Genomic DNA, 12,274 nt, shown 5'->3' with positions numbered 1-12,274 from the left:
TCCTTGGGTGCGGTGGGAAACACCACACGAGTAGTGCTGTAAGCCGAGAAGGGCTCTCAGACACGCTCCCCAGTTTGGAAGGAGTTGAGGGGAATACAATTACCAATTCCTGATTTTCTTTTCAATCTTGGCAGAAAGGGTATAATTTTAATAAGATGAAAAGAGGCTTGCAGGCTGCTGACAACAAAGAAAATCACAGGCTACCGCTGTGTGTTCCCACCTTCTCTGGATCATCTTAAGGAATCGGATTAAGGAATCTGCAGTGAAGGGAGACACCGGTGTTCCCCACTGAGACACGGCTTTCCCTCTGGGGCACGGGGCGGGGAGACGAACCCAACTCGGATCCCCTTTTGATCATTGCTGACGTTAAGACGAGGGTGGTGGTGCAAATGTGTTAAGAAGGACTTTTCTAAGCATCCCTGAGCTCTGTGCCGCCAGGCTGGTGGCTCTGATTTCTTCAATTACCTGTTCACAGTCGTAAACTTAGAGGAAGAGGAGTATGTCCCTATCTCCAGTTTTGAAAGATAATAGGTAAATGCTCATATCAGAGTTTAAATGTTGATACACATTCTCTTAAATGAGCTTTTACATTGGCCCCTTTTCCCCCGCTTCACTAAGTAAAGGACCCCAGTGTCCAACTCTTGTTATTATTTTGGTTCAAGAAAGCAGAGAGAATCTAGGTTTCCTTCCCATACCCTCCTGGTGGCTTTCTCCTCCTTCCAATTTTTTTTCTTTATTCACAGTCCTCCTGCTGATGCTTACCACTGATGCAAGAAAGACATATACAAGTAGTGTACTTGAAATTGCCCGTCGCTGAGTGACTTACTATATCCTGCCTCTGTTTTGAAATCAGCAGCTTTCACTGTTTCCTCCCCCACCCCGCGACTCCCTGAGTTGCCGAGGAAGTAGTACTCGAAGTCTGTGGGCAGTAAACCACAGGAGTTGTTAGATTGCTAAGAGGGAGTGATGTCTCCATGGAGACCTGTGAGCTGAGGTTGGGTCCAAAGCAGGTGACACTGAGATGATGCCCAGATGGGTAACTACCACTGCTGTTTGCCCTAGCAATGTTGGATACGAAGTATTTAACAATCATTATTTCATTTATTCCTCACAGTGGCCCAATGAACCAGGTATTGTTATTATCATTATCCCCATTTTTCGATGAGGCTCAGAGAGGTTAGGTAACTTTCTTAAGGTCCCACAGCTAGTTAATGGCCAGAACTAGTATTTGAACTTATGTCTGTCTTACACCAAAGCCCATGCTCTTAACCACTCTGCTGCACTCCAGGATGGTCATATGGTTTTTATTCTTCAGTTTGTTAATGTGGTGTATCACATTGACTGATCTGAGAATATTGAAAAATCCTTTATCCCTGGGATAAATCCCACTTGATCGTGGTGTCTGATCCTTTAAATGTGTTGTTGAAGTAGATTTGCTGATATTTTGTTGAGGATTTTTGCATCTGTGTTTATCAGTGATATTGGCCTGTAATTGTCTCCTTTTGTGATATCTTCGTCTGGTTTTGATATCAGGGTGATGGTGGCCTCATAGAATGTGTTTGGAAGTGTTCCCTCCTCTGCAATTTTTTGGAGTAGTTTAAGAAGAATAGGTGTTAACTCATCTCTAAACATTTGGTAGAATTCACCTGTGAAGTCATCTCTTCCTGGACTTTTGTTGGCTGGGAATTTTTAAATTACTGATTCAGTTTCATTACTGGTCATTGTTCTCTTCATATTTTCTATTTCTTCCTGGTTCAGGATTATATGAAATCATGTGTATAAAACTTTTGAAAATTGTAAAGCACTATAGAATTTAAAGAACCTTCTATTTAATAAAAAATAAATAAATAAATTACAAGAGGAGATAGTGAAAAATAAATATGAAAACATAATTCCAATTCCAAGGAGAAAGGAAAATTAACATCCATTCCCCACCTTGACCCCTTCTATGACAATGGAGTCCATACTAGCCAAGGAATCACAGGGCTGGCCATTATTCTGGAAAAGGAATTTGTTATTAGCATATGGATGTGCGCTCTCAATCATTTTGTGGATTTTATTTTTCAATGCCCCTCTTTCATGTTCTTGAGTTCTTCCGGGACAACGTTTCTCCATCCTGCAGGATTACACATGGCCAAATTCATTTTCCATTGGATGACAAATTGCATTTGAATTTGCAGAGCTGAAAGGGCAAGGCTGTTCTCTGTTAGTCAGCCAGGCTCCCTCACAGTGTCTCAGTCATGAGAATATGTTGGAATCCCCTTTGAGCCGCTGCCTCCTCCAACCCTCATGAATACCGAATTCTGCACTGACTTGGATTCCTAATTACTGACTCTATCCGAAGGAAGGGATCGTGCCAGGGGATTGACAAAATAATTTGCAGTGTACCCAGCACCATATTATTCATCCTGGGGCAGTTCATAGTCAACGATGACCCAGAATTTTGGAAAAGGTCCATTTCCTGATCCCTACATAAGAAACGTGTCTTGAGGGCTCTGCTCCAAACTGTCAGCCAGAGAACGCTATGTGAGAATCAGCCTCTTTGCCAGAGATGTGTCTAGAATTATCAGAAGGGGAACAAAGACATAGTTCTATACCTCTAAAACACCAAGTGCAGAGAATTTAGAAGTTGCCAGTTGTAAAACTAGTTGTTATTCATCCTTTTGAGAATGCGGAAGACTAATTAAAGTGATAGTTAATGTGGAAAATAGAAACTGAAACATCTTATTTATTAATTTTTCAAAGTGCAGACTTCAGTTCTTTCAAAGTGAAAGGACCTAAACCTTTCCTTAAAAGGTTTTGGATTATATATCCTAATAAATTCATTTTAACTGGTCTGAGTCTGTTCTTTAGTCTTTAGATACATTCCGTGTGTAAAGATGTGGGAAATTCAGGTCAGTTCCTCACGTATTTACCGGCAGTCTACACATGCCATTCTCTGAGATGGAGGTAGGAGGTACTTTTCTTTACGGACTCATAGGTAGCAAGTCAGGCTGATGTACATGCAATGAGTCTGGAATTAAAGTTTTTAAAGGATGGTTATGAACATTTTGACTTATATTGGCCTAAGCACCATCACACCAATATTTGGCACCAGCAATAAAAGAATAATAATAAAATGAACCCTTTCCTTCCTTCTGCTTGATTGAGTTTGATTTGCTCTTTTGTCTCTAGTCTTTTATGTAGTGAAACTTGCATTATTGATTTGAGATCTTTTTTATTTGCTAATATAAGCATTTCATGTTAGAAATTTCTCTCTAAGAACTGCTGTAGCTGCGTCCCTCTAATTTTGATGTGTTACAGTTTCTTTTTCATCTTATTAAAAATATTTTCTAATATCCTTGTGAATTTCTTTTTCAACCAAGAATTCTTTAGAACATTGTTGTTTAATAGGAAGTATTTTAGTGATTTTTGTAGATGTGTTTCTGTCATTGACTTCTGGTTTTAACCTATTTTGGTCAGAGAACAGAGTTTTTGTATGATTTTAATTTTTAAAAAATTATTGAGGCTTTTTTTATGACTCAGAATATGGTCTGTCTTGGCAAATGTTTTATAAGCATGTCAACTGAATGTGTGTTCAGCTCTTGTTGGTTAAAATGTTCTCTAATTGTCAATTAATAATGGTCACTATAGTCTTGCTGATTTTCTGTCTATTTGCTCTATCAGTTGTTGAGAGAGCAGTATCAAAATCTCAGTTATAATTATATATTTATATGTATTTTTTCTTTTTGTCCAACCAGTTTATATTTTGAAGCTCTGTTAGGTGCGTGCCCATGAAGGGCTGTAACATCTTTTTAATGAATTGACCACTTTGTTAATGTTCAATGTCTCCCTTTATCACTGGTAATATCCCTTTTTTTCTGAAATCCACCTTGTCTGATACTGACGTACCCACTAGTTTGAGCAGTAATTTCATGGCATATCTTTTTCTCCATCCTTTCATTTTTAACCAGTTTGTGTTTCCCTATTTTTCTTTTTTAATGGAGATACTGGTGATTGAACCCAGGACCTCATGCATGCTAAGTATGCACTGTACCATGAAGCTATCACATACCCTTATGTGTTTCCCCATTTTTAAAGTGGGTTTCTAATGGATAGCATGTGGCTGGGTCTTGTTTTTTAATCCAGTCCGCCAATCTTAGCCTTTTAGTTGGGCTTCAGCTACACTTGTACCACTAAGAGGGTCTCTTGGGTTTTCTCCAGTCTTTCTCATCAGCACTGGCTGCAGAGCATGGTAAAGAGCTTGTAAGCGAGTGCAAAGTTCTCTTGTGTCTACCTATTCCAGACTGATCAGCTAGCCCACACTGGCTGTTAAGAATATGTCAGAGCATTAGGTAATTTCTTTTTACTCACTGGCGGCCGCCACCTCTCCCTTCCTTGCTCTGCCAAAGGTGAAGCAGTGTTTGTGTCCCATCTCTCCTCACAGGGCTTCAGTTAACTTGGTTGCCTTGTGACCTCAAGTCAGTGATTTTTTTTTTAATCTTTTTTTACTATTTAAAAAATTGGGGGGGGTAGTTAGGTTTACTTATTTATTTATTATTTTTAGACGAAGTACTGGGGATTGAACCCAGGACCTTGTGTGTGCTGAGCATGCGCTCTACCACTTGAGCTACACTACACCCTCCCCCCTCAAGTCCGCGATTGGTCCAAGAAAAGTTATGATTTGTAGATTGTCTGCCATTTTCTCATTGTTGGGGAAATCTATGTTCTCTTGCACCCTAAGTGGAAGCAGATGCTTCCTGGGGGGGTTTAAGTAACAGAGTGATATTATCTGATTTACGTTTTTCAAAGCTCCCCCGGCTGCTTTGTGGAGAGTGCATTTTAGAAGGGTAAGAGTGGAAGTGGGGAGACCACTGAGGGGCCTAGCAAAGCAGTTTAGTCACAAGAGAATGGTGGTCTGGACAAGGCGGGTGCCAGAGGCGAAGGAAGGATTTGGGACACATATCAGAAGTAAAGTAAAAGGATTTGATGATGGACTGAACGAGGGAGGACTCAGGGATGATTCCTGGGCTTAGTTTGAGCAATGGAAGGAATGTTGGGGCCACTTCCTGAGAGGGGAAAGTCACGAGTTCTGTGTTGGACGTGTGAGGTTCCCGATCACGTGAAGGTATCAAGTCAGAAACTGGATGCTCAAGTCCAGAACTCAGAGAAGAGTTCCAGTCTGGCAATTCACCTGTGAGAGTTAACAGTGTAGAAATGATATTTAAAGTCCTGGGACTGGATGAGGTTACCCAGGGAAAGGAGGTAGATAGACAAGGTTGCCCATTTGACAGAGGATGGAAGAGTGAGCATCCAGGAGACAGAAGCAATGGCCAAGGACACAGAGGAAAGACTTTCATAATCCCTTGAAGGAAGATTTTAATCTGGATTTGGTAGGAATCCAGGAGTCACAAAACCACTGTATTTCATTCAAGCAATAGTAACACTCTATTAACTCTTCAGATTATTCGGTAAATAAGACTGCCAATTGCTTCTGGAATCTTGGGCCCAGGATTCTTCACTGATACCAGGCAGGAGTCTACTACTGCTGCGGGGATCGGGGGAACACTCAGTTACAAAGTCCCTTGTAGTTCCATGCAGGTGTATCTTCTCGAAACTTCATTAAGCTTTCAGATCTTTAAATGTTTGCCTCTCTTTTCTCTCCCTCTGAGGCAGATGCTCCCTGGGCTGATGGGTCCTGGCTGCAGGACACAGATTCCTTCCTTGGTCTTTGCATGTGTTATTGTGAAATCTAATGCTTCTTCAGAGGAGACATGCTCTATTAAGTAAGAGAAATGTTCCTAAAGGAACACAATAATGAGGCTGATTAGATGGGTTTCTTTTTTTATTTTATTGGTGGTGACCTTTCTACTTAACCCTGAGAATGTGTTGTTTTGAGTTTTAAAAATAAATCATAAAGCTCACATTTCTTTCATTGGGTCTCTGAATCACATACAGACTTGCCCTATGCAACAGGGTTTAAAAAGAAAAAAATTATTAGTGTGAGTTTGAATGTATTTTTCAGATCCTTGAGAACAATATTACGCCCCTCTCGAACTTTCTGATCTAAAGATTGATGAGACAAGCCTTACAGAGGAGGGTAAGTTTTTGATGGAAACCATCAATTCTATTTTTGTTGCCCAAGCAACTATAATAGGCCACCGCTTCAGCATGGACCTAGTATCCTGCACTCTAACCCAAGCCCCTGTCAGGAGACACTTTAGCAATGAATTCTGTTGGACTTCAGGGCACTGCTCAGTTCGCAAGTGATCATTTTTTTCCTCCCTGACAACACAAAACTTTGAAATTCATCTTGATCATTATCCCTCCCCTTGGCATCTAGCGTGTCATTTATTTCAGATAATTATTTCTGGGTAGTGCGGGTATGTCTGTCATCTTATGCCATCTTGAGGACCTGAGTTCTCTCTGCTAACTCAATGGACCACCCTGCCAGCCTGGTGATGGATGGTGTCCACACGCACAATTTTCCAGGATGGCCTTGCTTCTCCCCGCTGCGTCCTTCCATTCCTGCCCAGGAGGGGGAGCCGGTGATGCACCCGGTGGGAATGCAGCATGCGCGTTGCAGCCCGCGGGCCCACACCGGGAGGCATTTCCCACTTTTCGTCTTCGACAGAATCAAGAGGCTTCACTCATTCTTTTGTGCATTGCCCCTTTAGTATTTTACTTTATTTGTTTGGGTTTATTGGGTGGTTTTCTTTTTTTCCTTAATCTCCGAGAGAAGTATAAATAATTAGAAGCAAGCTGAGATCACTGACAAAGTTTTATCGCCTGGCTCAGCTTCTAAGAGTGCTGGCTGATGTCTGCATTTAAAAGAAAAGATGTTTTGGTTTTTATAGAAATCAGATACCAGATTGGTAGAGGTGGGTAAGGGGGGAAGGCAATTTCCTGCCCCATCTCTTATGAGCTCCTTGACTTTGTCTTGAACGTTGTGGAAATCTATTGCTGTCCCCAACGGTGTGCAAATTCCCAAGGAGGCAGGAGAAAGAGAGTCCTCTGGCCCCCCCAGCCCCGCTTCTCCTGAACTGCCATCTGCAGGTGTTGTTTTCCTTCTGTGCTATGACCACCCAGGCATGGTACTTAGCCCCCTTCTTTGGTGCACACACGTGTGCACACACATGTACACGCACAAACACACACAAAAAAAACACTTGAACAAGACATGTGGGTGAGTTGCAGACTTCACAGGAGTGGAGGTAGATTTCAGGGCGATAGAACACTGGCCGCCACGAGGTGAGAACCTGGACACACAGGACCGAGAAGTTCAGCGGCAGCAGCAACATGATACTGTTTCCTACCAAGGAGCACAGAGATGTGCAGGACACGTTGAAGGGGAGGACAGCCTCCCACTCAGCCCCTAGGGGACTCTAACCAAGTGCAAGCAGACCCTCAGAACACTGCCCCCTGACGCTGTAGCAGACGCCCTAGCCTAATGGTGAGGGAGGCTAACAGCCGACAGCTGCCATTTACAGTGTAAAAGTTGCTCTTAATCATCTCCTTTCCTTGTCACCCAAGTAAAGTACCGTGATTGTGAAGGAGAGAGAGAAAGAGAGAAGAAAGGGAGGAAAGAAGGAAGAAAGGGAGGGAGGGAGGGAGGGAGGAAGGACAAAAGAGAAGGAAAGGAAAAAAACGTGAGCAAAAAAGGGGGTTGCCTTTGGGAAAAGCTGGGTGAAGGGCACAGGACCTGCGTCTGTACCATTGTTTGCAACTTACTCTGAATCTATAATCATTTTCAAATAAAAATAAAGGGAGGAGGAAATCCCATGATTCCAACCCACAGACATCACCAGCATTACTATTGCAGCCTGTGTCTTTGCTTACGTGTGTCTATATGATTCGTTGTGATTAACAAAGCACAATGGCTTGAATGGAATCTCATTACAGAGCAGGAGTAAGTCATTCTCATCAAATGTTTTGCCTTTTTATAAAGTTTCCAGCATTCCTCCATGTAAAGCTTTATCTAGCTCTGGATTGAGAGGACACCATCTGACATTGGGGTAAGGACTCTATTGCTTCAAGTAGACAAAATCTCCATAAGCAGCACCCTTACAGAGTTCTACCTTAAAATGTCCATTTCTCCCAGGGTATGCTATCCTTCTCAGCTTCGCTCCAGAAAACACCCCTGCACTGAGGCTCCAGAAGCTTCCCATTTAGGTAGGAAACAGTCTTTATACAAAAATGCCTTGTATAGCCAATGAAGAATGACATTGTGAAACAAAATAGAATTATATAAAGAGATTTAAAAGAAATCCATCTCCTGAGCACAGAAGATGAAAAGGAAGATGTAGTGACGGGTGTGTGGGATGGGCCTTAAAGAAAGCCCGATATTACGTGCTGCCTTGACATCTGAAACCAGAGGGCTTAGAATGCCCTAACCACAGGTTCTTCCCCACTCTGCTCCCACGGAATAGGCACCTTAGCCAAGCTACCCTCCACATCCAGGGACCAGGCACAGTGCCTGCTTATCCCTGGGTACTGAGCTTCAGTTCCCTGGCAGCCTGTGGAATTATTCAAACAAGTCAATCACATCCTCCCTTGGGAACCAGGGGACACCCCACCCTCTTGATACTATAAAACCTGCCTCCACGGCCCCTGCTAGTTCACTCTGTTCCAGAGTGCGACCCCCGTGCAAGGTCCTCCTCCCCTGGGCTGGGAGTCTATGTGACCAATAAGCCCCTGCCCATCTCATCTGTCCAGTGTTGGTGCTGAGTGTGTGCCTGTCCCCCAAACCCTAGGGCTCCTTCACCAACAGGGCGAAGGGCCAGCGATGAGAAAACAGGACAGGTCTGCATCAGCCGGGGGAGCCTGGCCCATCTAAGGAGCTGCACGGCTGTGGGTGACGTGTTCCACCTCCCGTGTCTTCATCTGTGCGTGTCCAGAATAGAAGCTGCTGGAGCTGGTTGAGTCACTGCTGGAGCTGTTTGAGTCACTCCTGTCCGCTTGATTTACTAACACTTCCTCCTTTTGTAGAGCAAATGTCAACAAACCCAGGGTTTGCCTTTTGGGGGCTGCTCTGCAGGGGTGAGAAGGCGTCTGTCCCACCAGGGCAGGCTGGTGGCTGCAGGGGCCGGGGGGCCCCAAGGAGGCCGCCGAAGAGTTGGGCTGCAGGACTGGGCGTGACACGTGGATACGTCAGGACCGCAGGAGGAAGGCAGCTCATTATCCCCACGCCTTGCTATTTTCTTGCGAGGGAGGTTTTTCCACATTAAACATGTAAAAGGGCATGGTCACCAGCATGCTTTTGTGTTCTAGGCATATTTGAGTAATTCATAACAGGCGTTTTATATCCACAGGGGCAAATAAAAGGAAAGGCTAGGAAAACAAGCTACCGAGATTATCTTTCCTTCAAGAACCAAAGGAATGAGAGTAAATAACTTCATTAAAGAAGAACGTGTCCTGAGCTCTGTTTGGAGATCATTGTTCCCATCTGTCCTTTCAGACCTTCATACTTTTTTGGTGGGGAGTGAGGGGGGCCTGCCTTTGACTGTTCACAATAATCCTATAAGGTGTAGCAGCAGCTTCATATTTATTGAAGATGAGAGGAAGCAACGCAGACATTGGTAATCTCAGGTGGCAGATAAGTTAACGGTACAGGCAGAAATAGGATGAGACACCCCCCTTCCCAGTTCCCTGTCACCATCTATTACAAGGGATGCACTTGGTTAAAAGGCCCTCTTAGATGGTGCTGATCTCAGCCGCCCTCAGAGACGGCAGGCAGAGATGTCACTGGGAGAAAAGGTGGGCTGCTATGCAGGCAGGGTCTCATGGACTGGGGGTGCCTTGGGGTCACCTGGTCCAAGAGATGTGACCAGATGCGCCATTCTACAAACTGTTCAAGCCAAGTGCCGTATCTCCTGTTCACCAAACTCACAAGGACGGACACTTCAAGCAGATTTCCAATTTGTTAGCCCACGGGGAGACGGATAACTGCCAGGTGGCATGGATATGTGTGTCAGCTGTCTGATTTTCAGATGCATCTTCCGTTTTCATGTTTTACTGACACAGGGCTTCATTTTACAACCACTGTCAGCCAGACAGCAGCCCCGACATAGCTGGTGTTGCCTGCAAGTAGATGAATTTGGCTATTTCTTGTGACACGCCTAGAAGACTGCAAGCATTGGTGCTTCAGTCAAAAAACCAGTGAGGACCACTTGGGGGAAGAACTATGAGTCATGATCCTTGTCTGAAATTTCTGTTGACATCCATCAAGAAAGCGCTGGAATCAAAGCCTTCAGAATTAGTGTTGGCAGCTTGAGAAAACCTGGAAGAAAATCTGAGTGGATTTCTTAGTAGAACATTTTTATTTTCTCATAACATTTTATTTTGAAGATTTTTAAACTCACAGAAAAGTTTAAAAATTGTTTAATGAATACTTAGATCTTCTTCACCTAGAGTTTCTTGTTGATATCATTTACTTTTTACTTTTTTTAATTGAAGTATAGTCAGTTTAAAAATGTGTCGCTTTCTGGTGCACAGCACAAGGCTTCAGTCATACACGAACGTACATATATTCATTTTCATGTTCTTTTTCACCTTGTTGATATCATTTAGATGCATTTGCCTTGCCTCTTTCTAACTGGTTTTTTTTTTTATGTTTTGGTATTTTTGTTTTTTTGCTGGGTCATTTTGAAAGTGATGTGCAAATATCATGACACTTCACTCCTAAATATGTCAGCATGTATCTTTGAATAACAAGGGCATTCTTCTAGATAACCACATACTATTATCACTTTCGAGAAATTTAACGTCAACATCTTAATATTATTTGATATACGACCCATATTCAAAATTCCAGTGGAATAAATATGCGTATCAGTTTTATTCTCTTTTAGGAAGTGCTGCATCACCAGCATTGCTGGAGGTGGGGGGTGACTGTGTTGGAAAAAACACAGACATCAAAGGCTCTGAGTCTAACAGTGATTCAGAGAATGCGACACCAGATATGAAGACGTTTTAGGAAGCCATTTAAGCCATTTTATTTCCCTCACATTTTTCTTTTCATGTATGCACAAGACTTGACGTGTAATAAAATCTGCATCTAAGTAAGTCTAAACTCCTCTGTGATTAAAAACCAAAGTGAAAAGAAAGCACTGTGTTACAACTGGCATAATTGTTTTTTCTTTGCGGTACTTAAAATGATTGTGCATTAACATATGATGAAAGACTTTGGGCAGTTGGGGGTTCAGAGCCGGGAAGAAAACATGCCAGTACATGAACTTCACTGAGTGTCCTGAGTGAGACTGTCGGCACACCTGATGCCCAGTGGGCAGGGCAGCATGGCTCTCACTCCTGGATCCATCGGCTGGAGACGGGCTGACTGACGCTCTCTCACCGTCTCTCCTTTCGGGACTCCGGTCAGGTGGCCTCCCCAGTCGTGTCTGTGGACACATTTCTTTCTTCAGAACAGTTACGATTCAATTAAGTTATGCTTTCGCTCCAGATGGACCAGCTGCTCCCAAGGCGCCTCCGTCTGAGCTGTTCTCTTGGCGTGTCTCTCTGCTTTCTCCACTGGCTAATCGCGGTCATTTCGAGTTTATTCTTCTCTGTTCTGCTCTTGCAGGACAGTTGGATTTCTGCTTTCTGGGCTCACATTCCTTGCCATCTTCGAGTATTGGCTCCCAGTGCATCTCTGCCAAATCGCCCTGAATTCTACTCTGTGTGCAACGAATACTGTTGAAGTTCGTGGGTCCCACTCCAGCTTGTCCCAACACGTAGGCGTGGAGAGCCCTGAACCAATGACATTTGACATTCAGGTAAAAATTTCAAAAAAGTGAAAATTTGCCTTTGGCACCTTTTGAGCTGCCACCCACAAGTGACTTCTCCCTCCCTTCTCTAGAAACCCCCCGAGTGTCTCTTATTTCCTTTCTTCCTGTCTCCTGCCAAACTTCACACGCCAGCAAAAGATTTCTGGTTAACTAACCCATGCATGGCCAGTATACCAGGCATCCACTTATTGTCTGATAGATCTATGTTGGCGACGAGGTCATGTACAAACGAGGCCACCTAAGCTTATGTCTTCAGCAGAGCCTCAGGATGGGGGTAGAGTTGGGGCTGGGCTGGGGCAGGCAGTTTCACCTGCCTCATTCAGTGGCCTTGTCACTCCAAACATTATCAACTCCAAAATTAGTTCAGATTCAGGGCATTGGTTAACTTTGCATGTTTTCTTTAAATTTTTTTTTTCTAATCTGACAGAAGATGTGGACTGTGACTGGTGAGTATGTATTTACATGTGAATATCAAACACCAGTCATCAGGGAACACTCTTCTGAACTTAAAC

Source organism: Camelus bactrianus, chromosome 29 (assembly GCF_048773025.1).
Source record: "Camelus bactrianus isolate YW-2024 breed Bactrian camel chromosome 29, ASM4877302v1, whole genome shotgun sequence".
NCBI lineage: Eukaryota > Metazoa > Chordata > Mammalia > Artiodactyla > Camelidae > Camelus > Camelus bactrianus.
The sequence above is the reverse complement of the archived record's forward strand: the minus strand, read 5'-3'. Positions refer to the sequence as shown.